This window comes from Pelodiscus sinensis, chromosome 1 (assembly GCF_049634645.1).
Source record: "Pelodiscus sinensis isolate JC-2024 chromosome 1, ASM4963464v1, whole genome shotgun sequence".
Lineage (NCBI taxonomy): Eukaryota > Metazoa > Chordata > Testudines > Trionychidae > Pelodiscus > Pelodiscus sinensis.
The window spans coordinates 14,307,841-14,325,752 of NC_134711.1; the positions used below are offsets into that span (position 1 = coordinate 14,307,841).

At 46.8% G+C, this 17,912-nt stretch overlaps 1 protein-coding gene across 11 annotated transcripts in view; it reads right to left on the reverse strand.

Annotated features, from left to right (window-relative positions):
- FRMD4A (FERM domain containing 4A) overlaps positions 1 to 17,912 on the reverse strand; it is a 567,858-nt gene that overhangs the window by 220,483 nt on the left and 329,463 nt on the right. The window contains exon 1 of one of the 11 annotated variants that reach the window (XM_075926052.1): positions 15,578 to 16,060. The exons of the other annotated variants lie outside the window; for them this stretch is intronic. The gene's annotated coding sequence lies outside the window, so the exon portion shown is untranslated. Of the gene's footprint in view, positions 1 to 15,577; positions 16,061 to 17,912 lie in introns of those variants that run through there. 11 annotated transcript variants of the gene reach the window in all.

Below are 17,912 nucleotides of genomic sequence, written 5' to 3' on the forward strand. Positions count from 1 at the left end.
GTTTCCCTGGTGTTGGCCAGAGTGGCCACCAGGGAAACCTGGGGAGGGCTAGCCTCCCACTAGTTCGAATTAAGGGGCTACACACCCCTTAATTCGAACTAGCTAGTTCGAACTAGGCTTAATCCTCGTGGAATGATTACCTAGTTCGAACTAAGCGCTCTGTTAGTTCGAATTAAATTCGAACTAACGGAGCGCTAGTGTAGCGCCTATGAAAGTTAGTTCGAACTAACGTCCATTAGTTCAAACTAACTTTGTAGTGTAGACATACCCGAAGAGATTAGAGAGAAAAAATACCTTGGTTTACATTGTGCTTAGGGATGCGAAAGGTTAACCGGTTACCGGGTAAGGATTACTGGTTCTGGTTAACTGGTGGAGGCTGGAGCAGCTCCTTTTGCCTGCAGTGGGCAGGGGGCTGCTCCAGTCCTGCGGGGCCTGCCATAGACAGGGGCTGCTCTGGATTCCTGGAGAGGCCCCTGCCCACGGTGAACCTGGAGCCTCACAAGCAGGAGCTGCTCTGGGGGTATGTCTAGACTACATGGCTCCGTCGATGGAGCCATGTAAATTAGTTTACCCGACATAGTCAATGAAGCGGGGATTTAAATAATCCCTGTTTCATTAAAATAAAAATGGCCACTGCGCTGTGCCGACAATCAGCTGATCCGGCACAGCGCGGCAGTCTCAACGCAGATCGGTCAACAAGGGAAGCCTTTGTCGACCGCTCCCTTATGCCTCGTGAAACGAAGTTTACAGGAACGGCCGACAAAGGCTTCCCCAGCCAACCGATCCGCGTCTAGACTGCCGCGCTGTGCCGGATCAGCTGATCATCGGCACAGCGCAGTGGCCATTTTTATTTTAATGAAGCGGGGATTATTTAAATCCCCACTTCATTGACTATGTCGGATAAACTAGTTTACATGGCTCCGTCGACAGAGCCATGTAGTCTAGACACACCCCAGGTGTCAGGAGCAGCCCCTGTCTGGGGTGGGCCTGAGGCTCAGCCCCCCCCCCCCCCTTAATTGGTTAACCAGTTAAACTTCACGTTTAACTGGTTAACCAATTACATGGGATTTTACATCCCTAGTTGTGCTTTTACCAGCGCTTTGGCCCCGATTCTAGAAAGTATTTCTCTGACAAGCTGGACAGGTGCTCAACTAGCCCCAGCATGCCAAAGGTTATCCCAGACCCTTGACTATCACATGACTGATTGGGGTAAAGATACAAAAGTAGAAGGGAAGTGGCTGCCCATAGGCCTACCCTAGGGAACAGAGTGGCCTTTCCTTCCCACCTGGCTAAGGAGCCAGAGAAATCCCAGGCCACTGAGATCCATTGTTCTGAGTGACTTGTTGACGTTTGGAATCCTTTGCATGTGATTTATTAAAAGAAAGCCTGGAGGAAAAGGATTGAGAGTTATTCAACTTCCCCTGGGAAAGCCGTTAGGCATGTGTTTAAAACAAGGCATGTGTTTACATGCTTTTCAGAATCAGGGCCTCTGTGCAACTTCTCTGCTTTCCTTTACACAGTCTGTTAGCCAGCCACGTGCCCCAGTTGTCTGCATAGGTCTTTCATGTAGCACCAGGGGAGAGGAGAAACATTTTCAAAAGAGAGGAAAAAGCGATTGTAGAACTACAAAAATTGGCAGGGGCGTCAAGGGTGGGTGTAGTAACTAGAAATGCTTCTATCACTCAGGGGTTAAGCTGATGGTGTCTCTGTTTGTAAACTGTTCTGAGATCCCCAGATAGAAAGCAATACAGAAATCCAAAGTACTGTTCTCATATTTGTTCCACTGTTATAAAATACCTAGGGTCTTTTGGTAGAAGAGGCTAATGATGATTAGGAACTGGTGACCTAAATAATACTTTAGCAGCAAGTCCTACAGAGCCCTAATCCCATTTTGGAGTAAGAAGACACTAAAGCCAGGGGCACTCCATGGGCTACTCTTTGATTTACAGCTATTCACACTGTTCTTCCTTACTGAGAAGGTTACTCAGGAGTCTGTGCTAGGAGAGGCTAATTGCAAGCCTTCTGGTTCTTCACTATGAAGGCTGATGATCTTCCTTCTCTAGGCCAGGGGTGGGTAAAAGGTCCTCCGAGGGCCGAAACAGGTCCGCCAAGTGGGTTGATCCAGCCCGCGCAGGCCCTGCTGCTCCTCCGCCCGCAGGCCAACCAGGGCCTAGGGACGGGGGAGCACACGGCACTTACAGTCAATCCCAATCAGGGCCTGGGGTGGGGGGAGAAGAAGTCTCCTCCCACCCTGCAGGAGTCGGCACCTAAAGTCAACCACCACCTGATGCTCAGTTGGTGGTTGACTCTAAGCGTGGCGCTCCCTTGCAGGGCAGGGGCAGGGAGAGAGAGATGTCGCGTGCTCCTCCTCCCCCAGGACCCGATTGAGCTAGGGGCAGGGGAAGAGCGTGCAAAGCCTCTTCCCACCGCCAGGGGCGCAGGTGCCTAGAGGGAACCGCCAGCTGTTGTGAACAGCTGGCAGTTCTTTCTTGGAGGGGCAGGGGCAAAGATTTTGTGCGCACCCTCACCCCCAGACCCAATCAGGGTCGGGGGATGGGGAAGCACAGAAGTGTCCTGGCCCCACCCCTTCCGCCTGAGGCCCCGCTCCTTCCAGAGAGGCCTGCGGCCACTTCAAAAATTTACGAAGAGGCCTCTCTGGTCAAAAATTATTGTCCACCCCTGCTCTAAGCCCTCTCCTCAAGCATTTGCCACCTCTAAAAGTCTTTCTGTAGCAGCTTCAGGAGGGTAGCCGAGTTAGTCTATAACTAGAAAAACTTAAAAAACAACGAATAGTCTAGTACCACCTTAAAGACTGATACAACATGTAGATGGTATTATGAGCTTTCGTGGGCACAACCTACTTCTTCTGGCTAGGATCTCAAGCAATGACAGCATCCCTGTTCAAGTTAATGACAACCTTAAGTTTGAAGCTCTGGCCATAGATCCATAATTTCATACATTTGCAAAGTGCCACAACAGATGAAGATGCCCAGGTGATAGGAGACATACAATTAGATATGGGCTCATAAAAATGACAACATAGAACGTTCCTAGTATCCTCTAACGCTGAATATAAGTAAATAGTAGGGAAGGTACCAGTAGCATGGCACAGAAAAATAAGTAGCATTGTTCCTGGGTTTTGTAGGGTGTATGCAGCTGTTGGGTACCGCAGACAGCTTTCTTTGTGCAGCTTTTCACATCAGTTCTTAATGGTAAGAAAAAAAATCACAATGAAATGGTGTGTTTCATACACTGAGACCATTATATCCCAGACCAGGGAAGTAAACTGATATCGGTGAGGCTCAAACCAGAGTCCTGGCCCTTTAAATCCTCTTCTCCTGCAGGAGGGACAGGGTGGTGGTAATGCTATAAACAAGACTTTAGTGTTATTCAATGGACTTCACCTGTCAGGACAGGGCAACCCCTGCATACCAGGAAGTATTGTAAAGGGACAGGACTGCAGAATATTGCAAACATTTCTGTGAATGTGAATGCCATGAAGATAGTAACAAAGAAGAAGGAATTTAAGAGACCTATAACAAAAATGAGTAAGTGGTTAATTAGGGTTAGAGGAGATGACTTCTTGGGAGGAAAGATTAAAAGGACAAAATATGTATATCCTAAGGGGAATAACTTGACTATCTGAAGGATGGGAATAGCACAAGGGGAGAAATTATGAGCTATATGTGATGTTAAATAGACATAATGGAATGAAAGTAAACAATGGGCAAATTTAGCCTGAATACCAGGAATAACATCTTCCCTAGCCTTGAAGGTGCAAATGTCCTTTGTACCCACCGCTTCCTCGCTACACCTCTCCTATCAATTGGAGCAATACTTTCCTAGGAGCTGCTGAGTTCACTGTTTTAAGTTGACACTGTCAACCTGTGGAACTCCTTGACAGAGGATGTTGTGAAGACCAGGACTTTAACAGGGTTCAAAAAAAGAGCTAGATAAATTCAGGGAGGTTAGGTCCATCAATGGCTATTAGCCAGGATGGGTAGAAATGGTGTCTTTAGACTCTGTTTGTCTGGAAATGGATGACAGGAGAGGGATCATGTAATGATTACCTGTTGTGTTCACTCCCTCTGGGACATCTGACATTGGCCACTGTCAGCAGACAGGATACTGGGCTAGATGGATATTTGGTCTGACTCAGTATGGCCGTTCTTATGACAGCTGCCAGAAGAACTCTTGGCCTACAACTGGATCCTTTTCTTCCTAATGCAGGCAGGGAACCATTTTCAAAAGTGCCTATGTGACTCAGGCTGCGTCTCTACCACAATTGTGAGCACCCGCAGATTAGGTTTGCCTGAACTACCCCACTAGCAATAGCAGTGTAGCTGTGGTAACACAAGTGGCATGATGAGGTAGCTGCTCGAGTACATTACTGCTGGGCCTCATGGGTACCTGCTCGGGAAGCTACTCCATACTGTAGCAGCGAAGCTGCTGTTTCTAACACCTAGCTGGATCAAAGCTAACTTGGCGATACTTACATGCACTGTCCTGAGTCCAGTGTAGACACACTCTGTGGCTCTCAAAGCATTTAGAAATCTTCGAAAAATTCCCCAAGTGATTTTCTGCACAGACTGTTTCTTCAACCCCCCACAAACACTAAGGGAGGTAAAGGTCCAGATTCAACAAGCCATGTGCTTACACCCCTTCGTTTTTCATAAGACTGAAGCGCCTTGCTGAGTCAGGCCAAGTGAACTTTGTCTGTCTGTCTCCTTATACCCTTATATCCAGGGACAGTACAAAGCTGAGATCCTCAAAGATGAAGATCGACCATGCCACCTCTAAAACTCAAACAACTTAGTATACAATCAGTGCAGTTAGAATGCATTCTGAGTCTGAGACTGTACTTTGAGCCAATCGGCATACTACCCAACAGATTTCTGGAGCAGCTCACACTAGTGGTATATGTTTGAGAAATATACCAAAGTCTCAAGGGCCTACTTTCAACAGTATCCTGAGATAAAGGATTGCTTTCCTGGACATGCCAGTTTCCTCACCAGAATGATTGGTATGTTGTTTTATGTCATAGATCGCTTTTCTCTTTGAAAATAACACGTTTGTCTATAGCCTTTTGAAAAACAAAGGAAATCTGGACTTCCAGTCCCCTTTCTTCCTTTCATGAATCTGACATTGTTTCAAAGAATCATGGTATTTTTAATGCTTATGTTTTTCAATTTCAATTATATCCCCTGCCCACCATTTAAATGGACCCTACCTAGGAAAATAGGCAGTGTGGGTTAATAAATTTTAACAACACCAATTTCCAAACACTAGTATAGAGAGAGTTTAGCCCCTTTAAGGCAGGTTAGCTAGTCTAGATTCGAGGGGCAGGTTGGACCATGAACAGCTATCATGTTTTCCATCATGATCTATTTTCTTAGTCTAGACATGGCCAAAAATTCACTGGTCACAGACAATGTTCCCTCTAATCTTTTCCATCCATGTGTGGAATAAAATGTTACGTGCACCACGGCATATGTGAATGTGCACCACAAGTGAAAATAAAAATTTGAATCTTTCCTGAGTGGTCGCACAAACACACAGCTTACAGGGAACATTGATCACAGGGTTAGACCTTGCAAATGCCACTCAGTTTGCAAAACTCTCTTCATTTGAGTGGGGAGCCTGAAAATGCATCTTCCCTCCCATGTGCATAGCTCCTTACCATACAGGCCTCCATTCAGCAAGGCAGTTATGCACATGCTTAACTTTATAATCCTGTTCAAGTCCATCTTGCAAAGCAAAGCAAAACATGTGTTTAAGTGCTTAGCTGGATCAGGGCCTTGCTGCCCATCCAGCCTTTTCTTATGGTTAGATCTGGGAAGTGTTTGTTGCTCCTGTCTGACAGCTGTACTTTTCATGTAATTATTAAATGACAAGTGCTACAGAAATGGAATAAATCTACTATCTATTTGACTCTGTCTGTCTGTCATCTATCTGTTCAAGAATTCCTCCAAAACAGTAAGAGCTAGGACTGCCACATTTGGTGTACGGCTTTCTCTTATAACTTAAAGCAAGGTAAGGGTTTGGTTGAGCCAGGAAAAGGGGATGTGCCTTCTCCTAAAACGATACAGAAAAGAAAGAGAACCACCAGGCAGGTGAAAGGCGCTGACTGGGGGCACACTGCTGCCGTCCATGACTGACCCAGTCCTGAGCCTCCCACCCCTTCAGGGATGGAGGGGTTGAAGCACACACACACACCTCATATGTGTAGGGGAACATTGCAGGCTGTTCCCCTTCATCAGGGACGGAGGGAAAAGTGCACAGTTTGCTGCTTTCCTTACTCTGGCTGGGGAGCACAGAGGGCAGACGAACCTAGATCCGCCCCCGTCGTAAGACATGCACCTCTGCCCTGGGTTGTGCCCAATGGAGCTGCAGCAGCCATGGAGAGGCGCTTCTCACCTGGCCCCAAGCTGCTGCAGTGAGAGAGAGCAGGGGTAGTCCTCTCTCTCTGGGGCAGCCTGCATACGGAACCCCTCATCCTCTGCCCTTCCCCAGAGCAATGATTTAAATGATTTAATTGAGTTAAGGACCTGATCAATGCCAAGTAAATCTTCCAGTAATAAATACATGAATACATCCTGTCAGGACATCTGTTCCACCCCTGCCAGCTCAAGACAGTTCCCAGCAGTACATTTTCCTAGTGCTTTGTCAGACTGGATTAAGGTGAGTCAAGTGATGGTGCTTCCATCACTTACTTTCAGAATGTATTGCACAGGCCAATAGAACTAACAGATCTGTTCTGCTTAGAGCTCACTGCAACTGCAGCTAATAGAGGGATCCCCAAAGTCATTTAGAAGTGTGCTCAGCTGCTTGTGACTTCTGAGTGTGAAGCTGACGTGTGTACAGAATGCCAGGAAGTATCTTTCAGAGTCTTGGAAGATACTGGATCAAGAGCCAGCTTAACACAGAAATGTAAAGTGCAAATGCTACCAGTGCTCTCATTTCTGCTTGCATTGCAAATGGGGGGGCAATCTACTGGCCCTGCCAGTGGAAGTGATAGACATGGACTGACGGTGGTATATTGTTCTTCATGCATGGGTTTCATGATGAATTATAAGGACTTAATTCTTAAAATGCTCATTTCAGTGCTGTCTGTGATGCCAACTGTAATGCTACACAATCACACACTGAAGTGGTGTAGTTGCTTTTAGTAGCTGAGTAGGCTGTTTCAGTTATGCTCAACATAGACTTTCAGTAACTGTACCGTATATCGAATTCACAAGGCCAGCTTGTCAGCTAGCATAAATGGATGCTGCTTCCTGGAAGTCAATAGATCTGCACCAGCGATGGTATGTATACACAACTGCCCTAAATCTGCGTATCAAACCTCATTAAAAGAAAGACAGGAGTGTATTGGACTTTAGGATGGAGGACTTACTGTCAAAGTCTTGCATACGTTATTAGAGACAGGGCTAACCTGCAAACTTTGGCTGCAAATTGGAACTTTGACCTGGAAAGGTATTGGAATAAAATGATTAAACAATCAATTTTCTGAAAGACAATAGGATTTTAAGCAATAGCCAGCACAGATTTGTCAAGAACAAATCATGCTAAACCAAACTAATTTCCTACTTACACAAGATTACTGGCTAGTATATAGGGGAAAAGCAGCAGATGTGATCTATCTTATTTTAATAAAGCTTTTGACACAGTCCCGCCTACATTCTTGTAAGCAAAGGAGGGAGCTATGGTTTAAATGAAATCAGTATAAACTGGAGGCACAACTGGTTGAAAGAACATTCCCCAAACATAGTTAGCAATGGTTCGCTGTCAAATTAGGAGGGTGTATCTAGTAGGGTCACACAGGGATCACTCTTGGGTACAGTGTTAGTCTATATTTTTTTAATGTCTTACATAATGGAGTGGAGAGTGTGCTTATAAAATCTGCAGATGACACTACACTGGAATCAAATACACTATTTTGGGATACCGGAAGTATCTGGAAATAGCACCGCAGTGAAGACGTACCTTAGAAAGGAAAAATCAAAAGCACACCTACGAAATGGGGAATACCTGGCAAGATGGTAGCACTGCAGAAAAGATCTGGGGATTCTAGTAGATTATAAATTGAATATGAGTGAACAGTGTGATGTAGCTGCGAGGAAGTCTAATCCCATTGTGCGATGTATGAACAGAAATGGCTTAATGGAAAACCTGGGAGGCAATTTTCCTGCTCTCCTCAGCACTAGTGAGGCCTCAGCTGGAGTGCTGTCTCCTATTCTTGGTGCCACATATTAAGAAAGATGTGGACAAACTGGAGAGAGTCCAGTGGAGAGCAACAAAAATGGCAAAAAGTGTTTAGAGAACCTGACTTATAAGGAAAGATTTTAAACATGGGGCATGTCCTTAATCTTATGAAAAGAAGACTGAGTGAGGGGAGACCTGATAACAGTCTTCACATATGTAAAGAGCTGTGTTAGAGGTCTGTGATCAACTGTTCTCCTTATTGACTGAAGGCAGAACTAGGAGGACTGGGCATAATCTGCAGCAAGGGAGATTTAGGTTAGATACTTGGAAAATCTTTCAAACTATAAAGCTCTGGAACAGGCTTCCAAGGGAAGTTGTAGGATCCGTGGCCCGGGTGGATTTTAAGAACAGGCTGGACAATACCTGTCAGGGATGGTCGATGTCTTTCCTCATCACAGAGAGCTGGACAAGATGACCTCCTGAGGTCCCTGCCAGCCCAGCCTTACATGATCTTTGCAGGTTTAGTTTAGGCCTGTCTCCGTACTGTGGGCTGGACTGTGCCACTGGGGCTCAGCTCTAAGCCGGGATTGAGGTAGAGCTGTCCTGCCCCAGTGGGCGCTCCTGGGAGGCACAATGACTCCCAGATGGGCAAGGGCAAAGTGCAGGACGTGCTGCTCCTCTGCACACACACAAACACTACTGGCTGGGGAGTGCAGGCAGGGAGGGGTGATCCTGCCTTCGCCTCACTTTCCTCATCTCTGGGAGGACCTGCTCCCACACAGGCTCCAGTCCTGAGCAGCCGTTGCATCTGGTGAAGCACAGGAGCGGCAAGCATGGTGCACAGAAACATTACACGAGAGTTTGGGATGGGAAGGGGAGAATACTATATACTATTTGAAAGTGTCTAGTGCTTAACTTCTGCAGCACTCATCTAGCCCATGCCTAAGCAGGGAAAGGCAGCGCAGGGGGCTGCCCCAGAATCTCAGACAAAAGAGAGCCCCTTTCAAGGAGTTTCCTCCTGTTCTCATGCAGCATGTTTGACGCAGGCTGAACTTTCTAATGCTTCCCAGATGCTTCTGGCTGGCCTCCAAATCTCCATGGCCTCACTCAGGTATACATCTCCCCTCCCCCCTCTCCAATTCCATCTTACTGCATGAGTCTAGTGGAAGCCTTCTGTTGCCATGTCACCATTTCCTACATGGCAATAGAATTTCCCATGGCATCTAAACCTCTCCAGAGGGGTTTTTTTTAAACCCCCCACAAGTTTAACATCACAAGAGGCTGTGGGAGGAGCCGTAACAATCTGCTTTTCTCTAGCCTGCTTCATCATTACAGTGTGTGCGCGCGTATATAAACCAGGCACCATATCTTATTACAAATCCCCTAAGACACCTTCATCCTTTACAGCAAATATTTCATGTGGAATTGAAGGGGGTCCAATCTCCCCCTGGATACAAAAGCATACAGGGCAGACGGGTACCATGGTGATACGCACCCTAGAGAAACCCAACACAGAGTTTTAGCAATGCTAACAAGAGTTACCATTCATGTATACATCAAGGACAAAACAGACCTTCAAAAAACAGTGTGATCCACAGTCTCTCACTTTCAAGAGTAAAGTTTCAGTAACAAATGAATACGGCAAAAACTGAAGAGATTCTCTGTGACATTCCAAAGGGCTACATGCTGATAATAAAGAGGATGGGGGTGGTTGTTTGGTTTGCGGATTTAGGTAGGTTAATTGAAATTGCTGTTGTGGAGATTTTTGACTATAGGATTTTGTGCTGATTCTGAAAGCCTTTTGCTTGATACGGCAGTTTTCCACAGTAGACTTCTGCTATGCAAATGTAATCTAACAGCATTAGGGTCAGATGTTTTGCTGCTCTGCTATTGGCAGAACCGTTCCCAACTATATTATGCTTTCAGCCCAACAAAGGCTACAGATGAGAGTTCAGTGTGTGTGGTATGGCTACAGCCATGCTGGAACCCATGTGGCTAGGAAACTAAAACAGTGGATTTATTTTGATTGAGAGATTTTGAACTTCTAAGGAGGAAAAATCTAAAAACAGAATCAAAGCCTTGCACACTTGCCAGCACAGCATTCATTGTCTATAAGCACTCGCACACTCCGACAGTAAACACAGTGCATACAGATTTACGTGGGATAAAATGGGTTGGAAAATGTTCTGAAGCATGTTTTTATTTTTTATAAATATTACAGTTTGCTTTCTAGACTAGGTGTGAAGCACTTTACTAGTAATACTTCACTTTTATATAAAGCTCTTCATTTGGTGATTTCAATGGTCTTTACAAACATCACTTAATTAAGTCATAGCACAGCTCCCTGAAGTAGGTAAAGGACTAATGGGTCACTTCACCACCCAACATGTAAAAGGCAGCCACCTCTGGGGTGTAACGCAGTGGCCAGCATGAGGCAACACTCCACAACAGTTTGGGGGCAAGCAGCAAAGAAGAAATCTGTATCTAATCAAAAACTGCACTGGGAATTTAAAGGAGGAAGTGTCTAGTTACCTGAAATGGAATTTGGAACATTCCCAGTTTTATGAAAAGTGCATTGGGGTCTTTAAGCACCAAAAGAGGCCAAGACTAGGGATGTCAGCAGTTAACCGGTTAACCGAGAAGCTTATTGGTAACTGGTGGCCCAGCCAGGCTGCTCCAGCCCAGTTACGCCCCCTGCCTGCAGAATCCCAGTTAACCTGTTATCTGGTTAAATGTAACATTTAGCTGGTTAACTGATTATGGGATTCTACATCCCTAGCCAAGACCCAGGGTTCATTTCTCTCTTGCGTTTTAAGTTGCTCCAGGAGTTTATGCCAGCCGAACCGCCCCATGGGAATACACTATTTGTACAGGGATACTTCAGGATGCTGCTGAAACTGCTCTATGCCAGCCATGGAATAGGGGATGGCGCAGAGAAACGATCGTGACAAGAGAACACCATGCTCCTGTGACTCATTTGGTGCATGGTCTATCGGGGGCTGTGGTAGCCAAAGAAGCAAGTCATCAGGCTTTAGCTGCCCCGTAAGGAGCCAGAATGCAAAGGTGGCTTGGAACAGAGGGTCAGAGAATCAACCCCCTTGTGTGTTCATCACTATGAGATTGTGCTTTTGGAAACACAGTCGCCTCACACCCCCAACCACTGAACAGGAGCTCTTATTCAGCAGTGAATCAGAGAGATGAGCCTCTTGGCTGTCAGTTGTGGTCTCTAGCGGATAGATCTCAATGCCAGGAGGCTGGGACACCTGAACTCACTATGAGGCCACGGCGAATCATTTCTCTTCTACTGCTTTCCCTCTCTGTACAGTGGTTAATGCTGATTCTCACCTCCCTAGCTTGGAAGGGGTGTTGGGAGGGCTAAGCAGCTAGCGTGCTTACTTTGCCAAATGTACGTACCAGGAGGTTGTTATGTACACGGTCCCAAAGCACCAAAGTGTCATCTCGTGGCTTGCAAACTACATTTGATCCAGCCCAGCCCTCCTTACACCTTGGGGAAAAACATCATGCCATGCAACATCCTCAGGAGATGCTGCTGAATACAGAATCCTTCTAACTCTTACTTCCCTATCATAAAAACCAAGACACCTCCATCATCATCCCTCTCCTTATAGACCTTGTTCTCTTTCCTCTCCACAGCTATCACTGGCCTCTTCGCACATCACAGGTTGCTTGGTGCGATCGCCTTCTCCAGGGCAGCTCCTGCTATAGCTGTTGCTTCCCCTGCAATGACTTTCCATCTCGTTTCAATGTATCTTTTTTCTCCTGTCTATATAGCCCTGGGTTTTACTCTCCCCGCTGCAGTTACTGAGGACTCCAGAACTCTCCTGGTATTATACAAATACTAGTCAACAGCATCATCCTTTTTTGCAGTCTTTAAGTCTGTAAAATATTTTGGAGGTACCGTCTGTATGGCAGATGCTGAACATATACACCTGTGCTGTTTCATGTGTCACACCCACCTGTAAAGACTTAACCTAAAGGCCACTGAAGTCAATGGCCAGGCTCTCACTAGGAATGTGAAAGTGTAACTGTGTATCAGAGGCAGCAGTGTGGTGGTGGTGGTGGGAGGTGGGGACAGGTGGGAGCCAGTGCACTTCGGGAGCCAACTTAAAAGTCGGCTTCCCACGCACACTGGCTCCTAGGGAGCCGCCTCCCCTGCAATGTGTAACCATGTAACAAAATTTTCAGCAGTTACATGTTTACTTGAATACAAGCATTTTAACATTCCCTACCTCTCACTGATTCCAGTAGGCCCCATAGGACTTGACAGCCAGCTCACTGGATGCAGTAGATGAAAATTTTCACTCTCCCTCCATAAATTCAGAGTGCCTGGAGAGGAGAGCACTAGAGGATGCCTATCAACTCAAGTGAGGGTAATACTTCCTCACTAAACCAGTGATCACACTTGCACCTAGTGTAACCATCAGCAGCTGCATTTGAACCTGGGACTTCTGGAGTTTTAATATAGGCACCACTACAGGATAAGCCATAAAGCCCTCAGCTTAGGCTGTGGAGCTCCTTTGTTCTTAGCTCTCACTCTAAGTGGGCTAAGTGCCAATGCATGGGACAGTGAACCACACTAGGGCCACGTCTACACTGAAAGGTTTTTGCGCAAAACAGCTGTTTTTGCGCAAAAACCCATGGTGTGTCCATTCCTCAAATACACTTTTGCACAAGGAAATCAAAAGTAAAACGGCAGAACAGAGGGTTCTTTCAACCATAGGTAAGCCTCCTTTTATGAGGCATAACTCCCTTTTGCACAAGAGTTCTTGCGCAAAAAGGCAAGTGTGGACGCTCCAGAGGGGTTTCTTGTGCAAGAAACCGCTATGGGAAAAAACACAGGTGCTCTGATGGCCATTCTGTGAACGGCCATCAGAACTTTCTTGTGTAAGAGCGTCCATGCAGTGTGGATGCTCTCTTGTGCAAAAGTACATGGCTTTTGTGATGTGCTTTGAGGTGTGGACGTGCTCTTTCGCAAGAAGTTTTTGCGCAAAAGGCTTTTTGCACAAGAAGCTTGTAGTGTAGACGTAGCCTAGGTGTGTGGGTTACACTAGCTTATGTTTTCATAATGCCACTGGTACCACATTCCTAGCATGTGTCTTTTTTTTAAAAAGCATTTTACTTAGAGCACAAGGGTTTATTTTATATTCTTCCAGAGCTAGATCCAGTCAGCCTTGCTCCTGTTAAGTAGTTGACTCCTCCCTTGCAGACTAAAGTCAGGTCTACAGTACACATTTATATTGGCATAACTATATCACTCCAGGGTAGGAAAAAATCCAGGTCTAACCAGCGCTAAGTCAATAGGAGAGCTTCTCCCATCAACATCGTTACTGCTTCTTGTGGAGATGGCTTAATTACACCGATAGAGACCTTCTGCCATTGGTGTAGTAGTGTCTTCACTCAGGCACTACAGCAGTGCTACTGCTGCAGCAATGTTCGTGAAGACATGCCTCAAGAAACAAGCAGTTTCTACCATTTTCCTCCTCTCCTGGTTGGTCCCTCATTTGCAGAAAAAGCAACAGTTATTTAGCCACCAAACACTTCTGCTGCCGTGCCCCCCTCATGTGCTGTGTTTCAATAAACTCCATGTTCAATGGCAGAAAATGATCAGACTTGTCTGCTGCTAAATCTTTTCCCCTGATAGAACAAGGCAATTTACAATCCCAGACCCACCAGTCCAGCTTTAGCCTTGCACCAGAGAAGTCAAGGGGAGATTTAAATGGAAGCAGCAGCAGACTCCCATACACTACTGTAGATGGGATGATTATATTGTTGCTAAAGGTTACATCCCAAACCAAGCTACTGCTAGCGGCTGGTGGAATTACTTGGTCACCAAGTCTTAGTGGTACTAAAAAAAGATGATGAATGGACAGACCCCGGTTAGTAAGAATGGACAAATTCCAAACAGTTCCGACATTGGGGCCAGATTCTTAGTTGGTATAAATCAGCAGAGCTCCACTGTATCTCTTGGTATCTGGTATAAAATATTACTTGCTGCACATTGTCAGCAGAGAATAAGCTTCTGGCAACTAGTGCCAGAAAGGTTAGAACAAGTAGCTCTGAGCAGCCATCCTGAGCCAAAGCATAATAACGTTGCCAGGGTCAGCAACAAGCAATGGGTTCAAATAGTGTGCAGTCAGCTATTCACGCAACAGCCTTCCTTGTGGGCCCTCTGCCATCCCCAGAAAGCAAAAAAGAATCAATCTACTAGTTTAGCTCCATCAAGATCTTGTCGGTGCCAGGGATTCAGGTTTCGGCAGGGAAAACGGCATGGTCACACAAACCAGAGCTCCCAGTTCCCTGCACTACACACTCTCAGAGCTGTTCACAAAATCAGAGGGGTATAAATCCAGAAGAAGTGAGTTGAAATCAGTGGACTTACTCTGGTATAAAACTGGCACAAGGGTAAAGCAGAATAAAGCTCTGTAGCTTTAGGAAAATGCATGTGTGCTGTAACTATAAACTCCATAGTGAGCCAGTAAGTGCCATACAGAGCACACACACAAAATACTTCCCTTTCCACTTTAAAAAAATTTAAGTGCAGCTATTTTTACTTTGTTTAGGATGCTTTAAAGGCTGCGGTTCACATTTCCCCACAACCTGGGTTCTCTCTGAGCAAGTACTGCTAGATCATTAGCATGTATTGCTAGATGTGTATTACTAAACCAGTGCCAGAGCTATTATTAGAATCGTCTCTCCTGGAAATGTTGCATAGATGCTCCAGTCTACTTTTCTAATTCTTCCCCAGCAGCAAACAGGCTAAAAATGCAGCCGGAAAAGCAGTCTTACATTTGCAGTGCATGTAGATTTATGCCCACAGAGAAAGATTAGAAAGAGGGCCATTTATTTGCCATTGCTAGACTTTATATGTAGCAACTTTCCTGCTGCAATCTAGGACCAGCAGCGTGTTTGAAGTGAAAAATATTTCAGGGGCTTTGCTTTTGTAGGGCCCCCCCCAGCTCTGCATTTAACTTGCTGCAGCCATTTGGAATGTAGAAAGAACAGTCCATCTTAGCAGTCAATGGAAGCATGCATCCAGATTTGTCTGAATTCACTCATCTCCACCTCCCAAATCTTTACTCCCCACCCCCAATGAATTCACACTGCTAGCACCTCTGCTTCTTGGACACCACATTTATCCATTTTAAAGCCCCCCCCCCCACACACACACATTTCTGTCTCTCCATTGAAAATCGGGGGGGGGGGGGAGGGGAAGCCCTTGTATCTTATATAGAGATTTGTTTCTAAGAGATAAAAGATCTAGTTTGAGCTGTTCTTCCCGCAGCATTTTAAATATGCAGCATAAACCTTGGCCCCACCGAAATCCCTATCTGAAAACAAAGGCACACGTTACCTTTCTGTTATTTTTTCACCTCAGCGGCAGCAGCAGCACTTCAGATTTCAACCAGATTGTCCAGAGAAAAAAGCATCCCATTAAATCCAGATTAAGCAGGCCTTTGGCCTAACAAGCAGCATCCATTTCCCTGTCCCTCCTCCTCTGTGTGGTCTGCTAGGAATCAGGCACAGCCCTTTTCTCCTCTCCTCTCCCCTCCCCTCTGTGTGTGTGTCTGCAAGGAGTTCCACAATGCTACCACATCCCATCTCCCGGCTAACGGTCTCTTAGATAGACACTGGCGGCGATCCAGAGCAAACCACAGCAATCTCCATCCTCAGCAGCTTAGCGAGCGAGTGGGGGAGAAAACACACACACCAAACCAAAACCTGCTTGCAAGGAGATTTCACACATGCGGAACATGCCCCCAGAACAGCATGGGAGCCGCTGCAAAGCAAGAGCCCTTTCTGCAGGCTGTGCTTCTTTCTCGAGCTTTTCCCATCAATAGCTCACGTGCCGGTGAAAACACACTTTGAATGAAAGGAAGCTGGCTCTGTGTGTGTATGTGTGAGAGAGGGCAAAAGCGGGGGGGGGGGGGGGGAGGGAAGTGGGGAAAGGATCAGCCACTGACGCTGGGTCATGTGAAACATATGAACCCTTGCAAGCAGCATGCAAGTATATTCATTTGCTGAGTTCTGCCTTCTAGCATCTGGGTTTATGACTAATACCAAACCTGGAAAATGAGATGAAAGATAGGCAGTATTGGCAGGGGTGTGAGTGGATTTCCCTACCATGCCTAATCCACGCATACCTTTAAATAATAATCATCATCAGGAGAAGGGGGTGGGGAGAAGCAGCCTGGACTTGTTAATCTTTCAATTTCCTTTCCGGCATATGCTGTCAAGGCAAAGTTATGTCTTGAATTATGCTAGCAGCAGGAAGGAGCTATGCTGAGTTGGGGAAAATATTCCTAAGGAAAAGGAAGAGGAGGGAACAAATCAAAGAGCATAAGAAAAACTCAAAGAAATCCTACAGTCAAGAGGCCCTGAGTTTGCTGAGAAATCGGCACCAGTCTGATTGAAAGATGCAGCATCGTGGGGCTATATCCTGTCAAAAGGCTTGTCTGCACACTGTTGTTGTACCACCGGTATAAAAGGTCCAAGCATGCAAGTGTGGCTGCAGGTCTTAGACCAACCTAGCTGTTCCTGTACATAGAGGGGGATCAATTATAAGGGGGAAAGACACCCTTATGCCAGCATAACCCAGCAGCCCTGACACCACTGAAAAAGGGAGAGTGGCATTTGCTTCACAGCCGTAGTTAAGACCTAGCGGGCTTTTAGCTCATGCAGGAGAGGCTCATTTCTTTTGCCCCTAAAGTCCCAGGTTCAATCCCACCTGCTGATGATCCAGGCTGTTGGCTTTACACCAGTATAACTGTACCCACCCTGGGGGGCTGTAATGGTATAACAAGACCATATAAAATCACGCCCCTAAGCGAAACAGTTAAAATCAGTGCAGACTCTATACAGGACAGATCTAAGCTAGGGTGACCAGGTAGCAAGTGTGAAAAATTGGAGGGGAAGAGGAGAAGCAAGCGGTAAGAGCAGGGGTGGGCAATCTTTTTTGGCCGGGGACCACTTAAAAATTTTTTGAAGTGGCCCCAGGCCTGGCCGGAAGGGGCGGGGCCTAATTCAGAAGGGGCGGGGCCAGAATGCTTCTGGGCTTCTCCACCCCCAGACCATAATGTTCTGGAGGTGGGGGAGCCCCTTTGCCCCCCACCTTCCCACTAGGCACCCATTAGGCACCTGCTTGGCCAGGGGGCGGGGGAAGCGCAGGAAGCCTCCTGCCCTGTGAGCAGCACGTGGCACTTTGAAGTGCCGCGCACTCCTTGTAGGGCCGGGACAAGGTGAAGGGAGCTTCATGCAGCTCCCCGGCCCCCAGACCCTGATTGGCCTGGGGGCGGGGTAGCGTGCGAAGCTTCCGCTCGCTCTGCTCCCGCTCTGCGTGAACGTACGGCACTTGGAAGTGCTGTGTGCGCCTCGCAGGGTGGGGGCACGGGGAGCGCGTGACGTCTCCTCCCGCCCCGCGAGGAGCACATGGTGTTTCAAAGCTCTGCGTGCTGTTCACAGGGCGGGAGGAAGTTTGCATGCTCCCCCGCCCCCAGCCCTTAATTGGTCTGGAGGCGGGGGAGCAGCAGGGCCTCAGTGGGCTGGATCAACCTGCTTGGCAGGCCGGATCAAGCTCACGGAGGCCCCTTTGCCCACCCCTGGGTAAGAGGCTCCTATAGAAGACAAAGCCCCTTGCATTGGGACATCTAGGACACCCTGAATCTAAGCCTATGTGAAAAGTGGTCCAA